Genomic DNA, 12,118 nt, shown 5'->3' with positions numbered 1-12,118 from the left:
TTTGAAGTGTTATAAAAATGACTCTGGATCAGTCCTGGTGTCACAGACAGGCCTCGGGGCTTCAAACCTCAGAAAGTCCCTTTGGCTCTCAGCTGAATTCCTCTGACACACTTTAACAACTATAAGTCAAAGGTCAGAGGTCATATGATTTGGGAATGACAATGCTGAATAACCACATCACTGATTAGGTATTGTAGTAACAACTCAGACTATTATAATTATTTAGTTAATAATACGGGTTCAAGATGTTGTTTGTGGTTCAATTTCTTGCGTAGGTTGTAAATGTGGCAGCTTTAGTCTTTCCTCTCTTTTTAAAAAGAGTTTTGTTACCGTCCACATTCAGGATGATGAACATTTCACTGATGGTGCTGGTGTGGCACTGGTATCTCCCCTCATCCTGAATGTTCACCTCTGTCAGCTGGAGTGAGGCGTTTCCTCTGGAGACCTGATCCTTGGAAAGTGAAGTCCTACTTCTGACTTAATATACGATCGAGCAGTTATATAAACATGAATCTATCCACCGAGCTCCTCCTCGTCTGCTGTGCATCCGTGTTCAGCAGCCTTTCATCTGTATCTCAGGTTTTGTATATTAAATAGTACCTGCTTCTGGGGTTCGACATGTTTCGGTTGTCTTATTTTACGTATATAATTAAGATGTTGTGAATAAGTATTTCAGTTGTATCCCGTAGTTGTTTGCTTGACATCGAGCTTTATCCAAGGAAAAGATTTAGCCATCCTTATTCAGATTTAGCCATCCTTATATTTTGCTTGTTTTATTTTATTGTATTTCTGCACAACGCTGTTGCTTGTGAAGCTCGCACACAAGAATTTCACTCGCATGTAATGTACCCGTGTACCTGCACATGTGATGTGACAATAAAAGTGATTTGATTTGATTTGAAAAACAAAAACACTGTCTGTCTTTCCTCCAAAATCACACTTGGATCACAGTTGGACTGATTTACCAGGTGGTGATACAAAAGATAAAAGTCTAAGCTATTTAAATCTATAGAACATAATCAACAACAGAGACCAGACCTGAAAGTGTGAAACATACTGCATTTGGCAAAAATATATATACAACAAAATATAATAAAAAATGATCATAAACAAAAATATTTTGTGAATAAGTGTTTTCATTAAGTGTTAGATAATAAACTCAAAAAGCTGCACTGTACCATAACAGCCAAGGAGCAACAAAGTCAGTGTCCACGTCTACCTCACATTAAACAGACATATTCATATGAAATAACTGAAATGTAAAACTGTAGAAAGCTGACTGAAATATTTTAATTCTCTTGAAAACACCATGAATGGTTTTCATGGGTACCCCCTTTAATGAGCTGATGGGGGCACCCAGTGTATTTATAACTGAAGCAGAGTCTCTCAGAGTGAACGTCCAGATGTGATCAATAGTGAGTCAGGATGCGATTCCTTCAAGAGTATACAGTTGTGGTGAGAATTACATAAATATTGGAAATTGGAAAAGTTGCTGCTTAAGTTTTTCTAATAGCATTTTGCATACACTCCAGAATGTTATGAAGAGTGATCAGATGAATTGCATCGTCCTTCTTTGCCATGAAAAGGAACTTAATCCCAAAAAACCCCTTACCACTGCACTTCATTGCTGTCATTAAAGGACCTGCTGAGACCATTTCAGTAATCGTCTTCTTAACTCAGGTGAGAATGTTGACGAGCACAAGGCTGGAGATCATCATGTCAGGCTGATTGTGTTAGAATGGCAGACCTGACATGTTAAATGGAGGGTGATGCTTGAAATCATTGTTCTTCCATTGTTAACCTGCAAAGAAATGCGTGCTGCCATCATTGCGTTGCATAAAAATGGCTTCACAGGCGAGAATATTGTGGCTACTAAGATTGCATCTAAATCAACAATTTATAGGATCATCAAGAACTTCAAGGAAAGACGTTCAATTCTTGATAAGAAGTCTTCAGGGCGTCCAAGAAAGTCCAGCAAGCACCAGGATCATCTCCTAAAGAGGTTTCCGATCTGCGTGATCGGAGAGCGTGCTCAGGAATGGCAGCAGGCAGGTGTGAGCGCATCTGCACGCACAGTGAGGAGAAGACTGTTGGAAGACGGCCTGGTGTCAAGAAGGGCAGCAAAGAAGCCACTTCTCTCCAAAAAAATAACATCAGGGGCACATTGATGTTCTACAGAAAGTATGGTGAATGGACTGCTGAGGACTGGGGCAAAGTCATATTCTCAGATGAAGCCTGTTTCCGATTGTTTGGGGCATCTGGAAAAATGCTTGTCCGGAGAAGAAAAGGTGAGCGCTACCATCAGTCCTGTGTCAGGCCAACAGTAAAGCATCCTGAGACCATTCATGTGTGGGGTTGCTTCTCATCCAAGGGAGTGGGCTCACTCACAATTTTGCCCATAAACACAGCCATGAATAAAGAATGGTACCAAAACAGCCTCCAACAGCAACTTCTTCCAACAATACAACAGTTTGGTGAAGAATTATTTTCCAGCACGATGGAGCGCCGTGCCATAAGGCAAAAGTGATAACTAAGTGGCTCGGAGACCAAAACGTTGAAATTTTGGGTCCGTGGCCTGGAATCTTAATCCCATTGATAATTTGTGCTCAATCCTCAAGAGGCAGGTGGACAAACAAAAACCCACTAATTCTGACAAACTCCAAGAAGTGATTATGACAGACTTTTATGTTTTGGTGTTGCACTGACACGTCACGTGACTTAGACACTTTGGGGGTTGTTAAGTTCTTTACATATTAATTATATATATATATATATATATAAATATATATATATATATATATATATATATATATATATATATTATTGTTTTTGTTGTTGAGAATTTTAATTGTGATTTTTTTGTATTATAGTTTATCAACAGTATTTGTTTTAATTTGTTTACTGGTTTGCGTGCACTTAAGATTTAAAAAAAAAAAAAAAAAGATCGCCACCACGGCAGACCCGATGGCATTTTCATGCTTCGCTGCATCATTTATTCTTACAATAATCACACGGTTGCTGTAACAGTACATTCAACGGCTTCAGCTCTCCCGCTTGCAGCCATACACATCACCACCACCAAACCTGCGGCGGCATCGCAGAACACGCCCTACCACATATCCCCCTTGCCCGCTTCACCTCACACCGCGAGCAGGCGAGGGAATCGGCCCGGACCATCGACGCCCCACGCCCCAGCCCAGTGATGGGGAAGTGTCCACTCTTGTGGTTGCGCGCGCCTCCAGCGGAAGCCCGGGAGCTGGCCTGATGGCCACCCATATGTCAAGCAGCGGCAGCGCAGCAGGCGTGGAAGTGAGCTGGGGCTTACAGGCAGCTGGGGAGACAGCCGGTGTTCCAGATCTACTGGCGTTTAGATCAACGGGCGTTGGTCGAACAGATGTGTGGCAGTCTTGCGTTTCAGGTGCTGCTACCGACTAGGGTTGCCAACCGTCCCTTAAAAAACGGAATCGTCCCGTATTTAGAAACAAAAGTACACGTCCCGTATTGAGCTGAAAAGGGACGCACTTTGTCCCTTAATACAGTGAGAATCAAAAGTAGTCTATAAGTTTTAATCTAATTAACGCTTTGTTTGAAAACATAATTCCCAGCCCCGCTCCTGCTTTGTGACCAATGAGCTGACAGCACACTTATGACAATTCGAGTATGACAATTCAGATTACCGCTCATCTCATTGGTTGAGGAAAAGTCGCTTGCGGAGAAAATACCGGAAGACAACAGATGACCACAACAAAAAGCATGGCCAACAGGTAGGGTTGCCAACTCCCTGAGAAATAAATAAGGGACACCTCGTGGCCAGGGCCTGGCAACCCAGTTGTCTTCACCCTTCCCAGTGTGGTGAATTTTTCAGCTCTTTTTTTGTGTGTGAAATTATTTTTTTTAACCATTTGACTTGAATTTGATTTAAGTAGATGCGTATTCTTTGTGATATCAACACATGGGAAACAAATGATCATTTAGCCATTTATTTTTAGCTCAAAATGACAACATTAACACAATAAAACAGGTCTCTTTCTTAAACAGAAGCCTGTCATGCTTAACTTTTGAGAATAAAAGTAAATCTTTCTTTAAAAGAACTCTGTCCTGCTTAACTTAAAATTATATAAATTAATAGAAAACAATAGATAGAAAAATATTCTTGTAACAGTGCACATTTAGTGCATTTAGTGCAATTGGCTTCAGTAGAGGCATTATTTCAGTTTTTGCTCCCGTTTGTAAACCCACTTGTTCCCATGATTACGCATCGTAACTCATCATCATGATTCATCTGTGTATTACTTTTATAAATTACTCATCTATCCTTGCAGTTGTTTATTACACAAAATAAATTATATTATCACACTTCTGGCCACATAGCGCTGATATTCACTGCACATGCCCATTTTAACCTTAACCAGAGGGTTTAAAAACAAACAAACCAGTGTTTACATACCATATCTGCTTCTGCCGTGGCCTGGTGGACAAAAATTGGTTAAGGGTTCCCCGAGCTTTCACGCCCCTCATGTTCTTCATGTACCCACCATTAGAAGCTGCCGCCGACACTGCGGTGCAAGTCTCAGACGACAGTACACCCGAAGCTGGGCAACCACTGTGCGATTTTCAAACTGCACGATTGGCTCGCATGGGTTATAAGTTCGTAGGTCACGATGCAGGGTCTCACACGTATACTATGCTCTGATGCGACCTGAGTCACACTGTGCCTCCATAAAATTAAGGTTATAACAGAAAATCTGTCGCTCGCTCTCCCTCTCTGTCTTTCACTCACACAGACACACACCACCACCATCAACTTTGCTAAATTGCTAATGACAAACATGATCAGGCAGCTGTGATTGAGCAGCAATGTAAATGCAACTATTTTCACGGTTGTTGTGGTCGTGATAATTTTGTGAGGCCACATGGAAAAGGCTCGGATGAGCTTTCCAAAGTTCTACAAGTTGTGCCTCCATCGCTTGAGTCCAGATCACACGCTGCACAGCCGTGCTGCTCCGTCTTTTTCACCGACGTTTACGTGTTTGCGCGTGAGCAGTGTGAGCAGCTGCGGTGACACCCTCACGAGCGATTGATGATCGGGAGCTGGTCGTGAGGTGTTAATCGCTTCTCGTTACCCCACGTAAACTACACGATGCACGATGAAGGCCAAAATCGGGCCATCACCAAATTGGTCGCACGACTCAAAAATCGGCTCAAAATGGGCCCAAAATCGCACAGTGTAAGCCCAGCATTAGACCAGCAATGTTTGTTCCTCTCAGAGAAAGAAAAAAAGGCAGCTTCTAATGGTGGGTACATGAAGAACACGAGGGGCGTGAAAGCTCGGGGAACCCTTAACCAATTTTTGTCCACCAGGCCACGGCAGAAGCAGATATGGTATGTAAACACTGGTTTGTTTGTTTTAAACCCTCTGGTTAAGGTTAAAATGGGCATGTGCAGTGAATATCAGCGCTATGTGGCCAGAAGTGTGATAATATAATTTATTTTGTGTAATAAACAACTGCAAGGATAGATGAGTAATATATAAAAGTAATACATAGATGAATCATGATGATGAGTTACGATGCGTAATCATGGGAACAAGTGGGTTTACAAACGGGAGCAAAAACTGAAATAATTCCTCTACTGAAGCCAATTGCACTAAATGCACTAAATGTGCACTGTTACAAGAATATTTTTCTATCTATTGTTTTCTATTAATTTATATAATTTTAAGTTAAGCAGGACAGAGTTCTTTTAAAGAAAGATTTACTTTTATTCTCAAAAGTTAAGCATGACAGGCTTCTGTTTAAGAAAGAGACCTGTTTTATTGTGTTAATGTTGTCATTTTGAGCTAAAAATAAATGGCTAAATGATAATTTGTTTCCCATGTGTTGATATCACAAAGAATACGCATCTACTTAAATCAAATTCAAGTCAAATGGTTAAAAAAATAATTTCACACACAAAAAAAGAGCTGAAAAATTCACCACACTGGGAAGGGTGAAGACAACTGGGTTGCAGGCCCTGGCCACGAGGTGTCCCTTATTTATTTCTCAGGGAGTTGGCAACCCTACTACCGACAAATCAGCAAAAAAAACGCCAAGTGTGTCACCTGTGACACCTGTGAGGTTATATCAAACACACTCCGTCAGTCTTGATGCTCGCCACATTTTTAAACATGCCAAATGTTTAAAAATGTGGCGAGTTTACCTGGTGATTGTCTCATGCGCGACGCGATCGCGAAAACAGCAAACAATTAACACCACGCCGATGTTGTTCACAGGACAGCAACAGTAAACGATCGGGAGACTCTTGTCGTCGTTATCGTTCCCCTCGCACGTTTTATTTCTCCGGTTTCAGCGTTTTTGCTTCACAACTAAAGCGAGCAGTTTACTTTGTGTGTACTAACATGGACTCGAATCAACCAGCGCCACCTCTGGCCAAGTGCCACAGCCTACAGCCAGATCAACTTGTGACACACATCTGCAGCACAAAAATGTTTGAATTCGTTTCATGCACAACACATTTGTACCTTTCAATTGTGTCTGATTGTGCGTCATGCAAATAAACCTTTGAAAAGAATGAAATGATATCATGTATTTATTATTGGCCTACATTTGTACAAAATTCCAAATTATATACACAAAGTCATAGAAATCACCACCCCTGTTCATCATGATTTTAATATTCTCTTTTTCCATAACAATGAAATACGCCTTGGACAAATATGACACATCAATATTTCATTAGTGCTGTCACATCACATCCTGTAAGCTGTAAGCTGCACTTATACAGACTGTATAAGTGTGGTCAGTCTAATGAACATTTGTAAGGAGATGGCAGTTACTGTGAATTTACAGCAGTTACACAGTGATTAGTAATAAACAGAGCCAGTGAGAGTGAGTGGATTTAAGAAAGTCAGTGACTCAGGTGTGTCGACTGGTTTGTCATCTGTTTTTGAGTCTGGAGGAGACGTAGAAATCTTTTGTTTTAAATCTAAGTTAGGAAGATTCCTGTTTTAAAACAAGCACTTTTTGTGAGAAATGCAAGAAGTACATCTGCAGAAAGCACATAGTTACATTCTGTCCATCATGTGGACAAAAATGTTGAGCATTGAAAAACTGAGAACGTTGGGCAAGTTCAAAAGAAATGTGTTTGTAAGAACGAAAAACCAAATTGTTCCTAAAATAGTTATGGAAAGTCTAACTGTTTTATGTCTGTGTTCTACGTGTTTATCACATGGGAAAAAGTTGCTATTGTTTTATTGCAGTTTCTTGACAATTCTGAGTGGATTTACACAGTACGGGTCAAAATGACCCACAACAAAATCAATGTCATTTTTTTTGTTTTTCAACATAATACATGGGTTAATTTCCAAAACTTGCATATGATCTTCAATTTGTAGCAGATCCACTATCACATAGCAGCTGGAGCAGTCTCCAATGGAGGTCAGTCCACTGCTGCCACCTGTGGCCAAATACCACAGCCTACTACTAGATTAACTTGTGACACATCTGCACCTGCTGCTATGATCACATTGAGTAGCGGCTGAGTGGCTGCACTTACCCCTGGTGCATCCAAATCTACCCACAAACATGTTGAAAGATGCAATCCAAGCAATGTGGATTGTCAACACTAAAAACAATCAGTAAGCAAAGACAACAGAGATCACTTTTTTCTGTTTATTTAGCACCCACAACATTTGTAGTCGCCTTCTGCACAGGGGAAGTCCACACACACTGTGTGGTACCACTTTCCGCAGAAAGTGCATTCAATCTGCAAGATTGAATGAGATTGTCAGAGTCATTGTCTGACTGTTTATTACTAATCACTGTGTACCTGCTGTACATTCACAGTAACTGCCATCTCCTTACAAATGTTTATTAGATTGACCACACTTATACAGACTGTATAACAAGAAACTCTAAAATGTTTATTCTCAGAGAAAAGACACAGGCAGACTACGCTAACGACATGTGATGTTACAACACTAGTGACATATTAGTGTCATTTCATTCATGTCAAAGGTTTATTTGCATGATGCACAGACAGACACAATTGAAAGGTACAAATGTGCATGAAACGAATTCAAACGTGCTGCAGATGTGTGTCACAAGTTGATCTGGCTGTAGGCTCTGGCACTTGGCCAGAGGTGGCGCAGGTTGACTCGAGTCCATGTTAGTGCACAAAGTAAACTGCTCGCTTTAAACGCTGAAACCGGAGAAATAAAACCCAAAAACGTTTGGGTCTCCACCCAGCCACTTGTCTTTTGCTAGCGCACACGGTGTCTGCATGTGGCGGCTCACAGTTAGCTCCACACATGGAGAAAATGTTGTTTAAAGAGTGGAAATAATTGACAAAGAAGATGGAAGATAAGGCAATAAGGCCATAAAGGATTATTTAGCACCTCCTGGATGTCAGCTCACGAGGTTTGTGTATTTTAAATGTTTTATTTTCTGTAATTAAGGATTTTTGATTGATTGACACTACGTACAAGAGCGCATTTTGATGTGATGTTTTTGTTTTATTGTTTTGTCCGTGAGCAGTTCTCACGGGTTGCCAAGACCAGAATAAACCCTGTTCTATACTACATCGTGCGTACGTCAATCCTTGAGGGTGCTACAGTGAGAACTCCTCTGCTCTGCACGGGTAGATGAAAGGACGCAGCCACCGCAGGAAAGTCAGGTGCCCCGAAAATAAGCGTTTCCTCAGTTGAAGGACTCAAAATAATTAACCTCAAGAAAAAGAAAAAAAATGGACTGTAAAAATAATTAAGATAAGTTTCCTTTATAAATGAACAAAGGACTGGAATATTTCTTTTTTCTGTCTTTCTCATTGTTTACATTTCTGCTGTTTAAGTGACTGATATTCATACAGTGTTAAGTTAATGTTGTGATGAGTAACCTTTGCATTGTGCATATGGTGGGCTTAAGCAGTTGCTGTAAGAAACAGTATTACTGGCTTGAACAAGATTTGTAATGTGACTTAAGTATATACGTTAAGTGATGTTTAAGGAGTAACAGTAATTACTGTGCTTTAAAGTTGTAACAGTAAACTTAGATTAATATTCATTTGCTCCTCAACTACCAAATCAAATTTAAGCTGCTGCACCTTTACATTAAGGCTAAGTAAGATACACAAAAAAAACCCAAACCCCTCCAACAATGGCAGAGTTTGAGGCTAATCCAGAAGTCAGTGAAAAGGGTGATGTGGAACAACTTTCTGCAGATGAGCAACTACAAGCAGTTGAAGGCACAGCTGATGATGTTTCTACTACCTCACAAAGAGCACGACAGAGCCAACGAGTCCGTACGTTGACGGAAAAGGGCAAAGAACTGTACGGTGAGCACATAAAGAAGGCTGCACATCGTTTCAGTGTGCGCTATGAGAAGTGGAAGGTTGTCATTAAGGATGCCAAAGGAGCTATAGATGGTCAATGCTCAAAGGATCTGCTACAAGAACATGTTTCCAAGGTTTTGAGTGCTTCTAAGGATGTGAATGCTGCCTATGATGACTTGAGACGTATTGAATCTCCAGATGGTGACACAAGACGAAGGATGGATACGTGTGAAGCCATAACAAAGACAATTATCGAATCTGTAAGAAAGTGTCCAAGCCCAAGTAGTGCAGAGGTTCAAAGAGATGAAGAACTTTGGAAGGACACTGAGTCTTCATCTAAATCCGTAGCCTCAGATGTGAAAAGTCAAAGGGATGAAAAATGGAAGGAGACTGAGTCTATGCCTAAGTTAGAAGCCTCAGACAGGATGAGTGTTAAGTCACACCACACTAAGCTCTCTTCTCATTCGAGAGTTTCCTCTAGACACTCCAGCCGGCTCTCGGCTAAAAGACAAGATGCAGCTGCTGAAGTTGCAGCAAATGAGGCTGCTCTCCAAGTTCTGCTTGAACAAGAAATCCATATGAAGGAAATTGAAAGGCAAGAAGCAGAAATAGCACAAAGACAAAAGGCTCTAGAAGCTAAGCGCAGAGAAGTAGAGCGACTTGAGACTGTAAAAAAGCTGAATGCAGCAAAGGCTCGACAGCGGGTGTATGAACAAAGTGAATGTTCAGATGAAGAAATATACAACCTACTTCACCACAGATCTGATAAGAAAAATGAAGTCAAGTCTGAAAACAATGACCAGCATATGAAACGGTGTTCCTCGCTACAAAATGTGACACCACACCGAGAGGTGAACACAGAAGATCTGGTCAAAGCATTTGCAGTGTCTCTTAATGCAAGTCGCCTTCCGGTACCAGAGCCAACAATATTCAGTGGCGACCCTATCAGATATAATGATTGGAAAATTTCCTTTCAGACTCTGATTGACAGGAAAAATATACCAACTGAAGAGAAGACTTATTATCTGAGGAAATATGTAAGTGGACCTGCAAGGAAGGCAATAGAAGGCTACTTCCCGCTTGGCACAGAGTCTGCATACTATGCAGCATGGACAGTTCTTGAAGAGAGGTATGGCAATCCCTTCCTCGTAGCAAAGGCCTTCAGAGACAAACTTGACGCATGGCCTAAGATAAGCTCTAAAGGCAGTATGGAACTTCAAGCATTTGCTGACTTCCTTTGCTGCTGTAAGACAGCCATGTCGCAAATGAAGGGGCTTGAAGTGCTCAATGACTGCAATGAAAACCAAAAAATGCTCGCAAAACTTCCAGATTGGCTTACTTCAAGGTGGAACAGAAAGGTTACAGAGGTGCAAGAAGAGACTCACACCTTTCCAAGCTTCAGCCAATTTGTAGATTTCATCTCACGGGAAGCCAAAATTGCCTGTAATCCCATAACATCTCTCTTTGCTCTGAAGCCAAGTGAAACTGAAGGGGCAAAAACAACAAGGAACAGAGGCAATGGAGTAAAGGTGCTAGCAACTAACTCAAATGAAAGGACTGTTAGTGCTAGTTGTGTGTACTGTGAAAGGTCGGGTCACAGCCTACTTAAGTGTAGAAGGTTCATAAATGAGAGCATTGTTGAGAGACTAAAGTTTGTTCAAGACAAGAAGTTATGTTTTGGCTGTCTGAACTCTGGTCATCGCTCCAAGGATTGTGAAAGGAGAGAAACCTGTGACACATGTAATAAAAGACATCCAACATGTCTTCATGACAATCGCACGAAGGAAGACAGAACAAGGAGAAATCAAACCGAGAACAGTGACAGGACAAGACAAACGAACTCAGACGTCTCACAAGACAACAGTGTCACACCAACAACAAGTGAAGCAACTTCTAACAGAGTAACGCAGAATGTTGACGACACTCACACATCTTCCATTATTCCAGTATGGGTGTCAACCAAAGGTGAGCCAGAGCATGAAATTCTTGTGTACGCGCTCCTTGATACTCAGAGCGATACGACCTTTATTCTTGAAGAAACAGCACAAGCTCTGCATATCAAAGGTGAATCGACTCAGCTAAAGCTCACTACCATGTCTTCAAGAAACACAGTTGTGTCCTGTCGCAAGCTCTCAGGTTTACAAGTCAGAGCGTTCTACTCAAATAAGACCATTTCCCTACCAGTAACATATGCCAGAGACTTTATTCCCGCAAACCGAGATCACATTCCATCGCCTGCAACAGCTAAGGCATGGCCTCATCTTGAATGCATTGCAAATGAGATCGCTCCACTACAAAGCTGTGATGTTGGTCTGCTGATTGGGTACAACTGCCCCCAAGCACTTGTTCCTCGTGAAGTTGTGTCTGGAAAGGAAAATCAGCCGTTTGCACAAAGAACTGATTTGGGATGGAGTATTGTGGGTTATGGCAATCCATGTCTCGATTATGGAGACGCCTTCGGAATAAGTCACCAAGTCATTGTGAAGGAAGTGGTGCCTGACATTCATCCCTCTTCAAACCTCACCAACAAGGTTCACTATGTCTACAGAACTCAAATAAAGGAAATGATCTCTCCCACAGAGGTTCTAAAGATGTTGGAGTCTGACTTTGTTGAGAAAGCACCAGAAGACACGAAGGTCTCTCAAGAAGATCTCAAATTTTTAACAAAGATGAAGGCTGGCATTAGGCACAAGGAGGATGGTCATTTTGAAATGCCACTCCCATTTAAGAGTGAAAGGCCGAACCTGCCGAACAACAAGGCATGTGCTATTCATCGCCTCAAATGTTTAGA

At 41.3% G+C, this 12,118-nt stretch overlaps 1 protein-coding gene and 1 pseudogene across 1 annotated transcript in view; both read left to right on the top strand.

Moving 5' to 3' along the window:
- LOC148101557 (uncharacterized) overlaps positions 1–12,118 on the top strand; it is a 137,058-nt gene that overhangs the window by 113,358 nt on the left and 11,582 nt on the right. The window lies entirely within an intron of this gene.
- Positions 9,153–10,282, top strand: LOC148101558 (uncharacterized; annotated as a pseudogene).

This window comes from Neolamprologus brichardi, chromosome 9 (genome assembly GCF_056152115.1).
Source record: "Neolamprologus brichardi isolate AB-2024 chromosome 9, ASM5615211v1, whole genome shotgun sequence".
Lineage (NCBI taxonomy): Eukaryota > Metazoa > Chordata > Actinopteri > Cichliformes > Cichlidae > Neolamprologus > Neolamprologus brichardi.
Note: the sequence above shows the minus strand (reverse complement) of the source record. Positions and strands in the feature narration are given on the sequence as shown.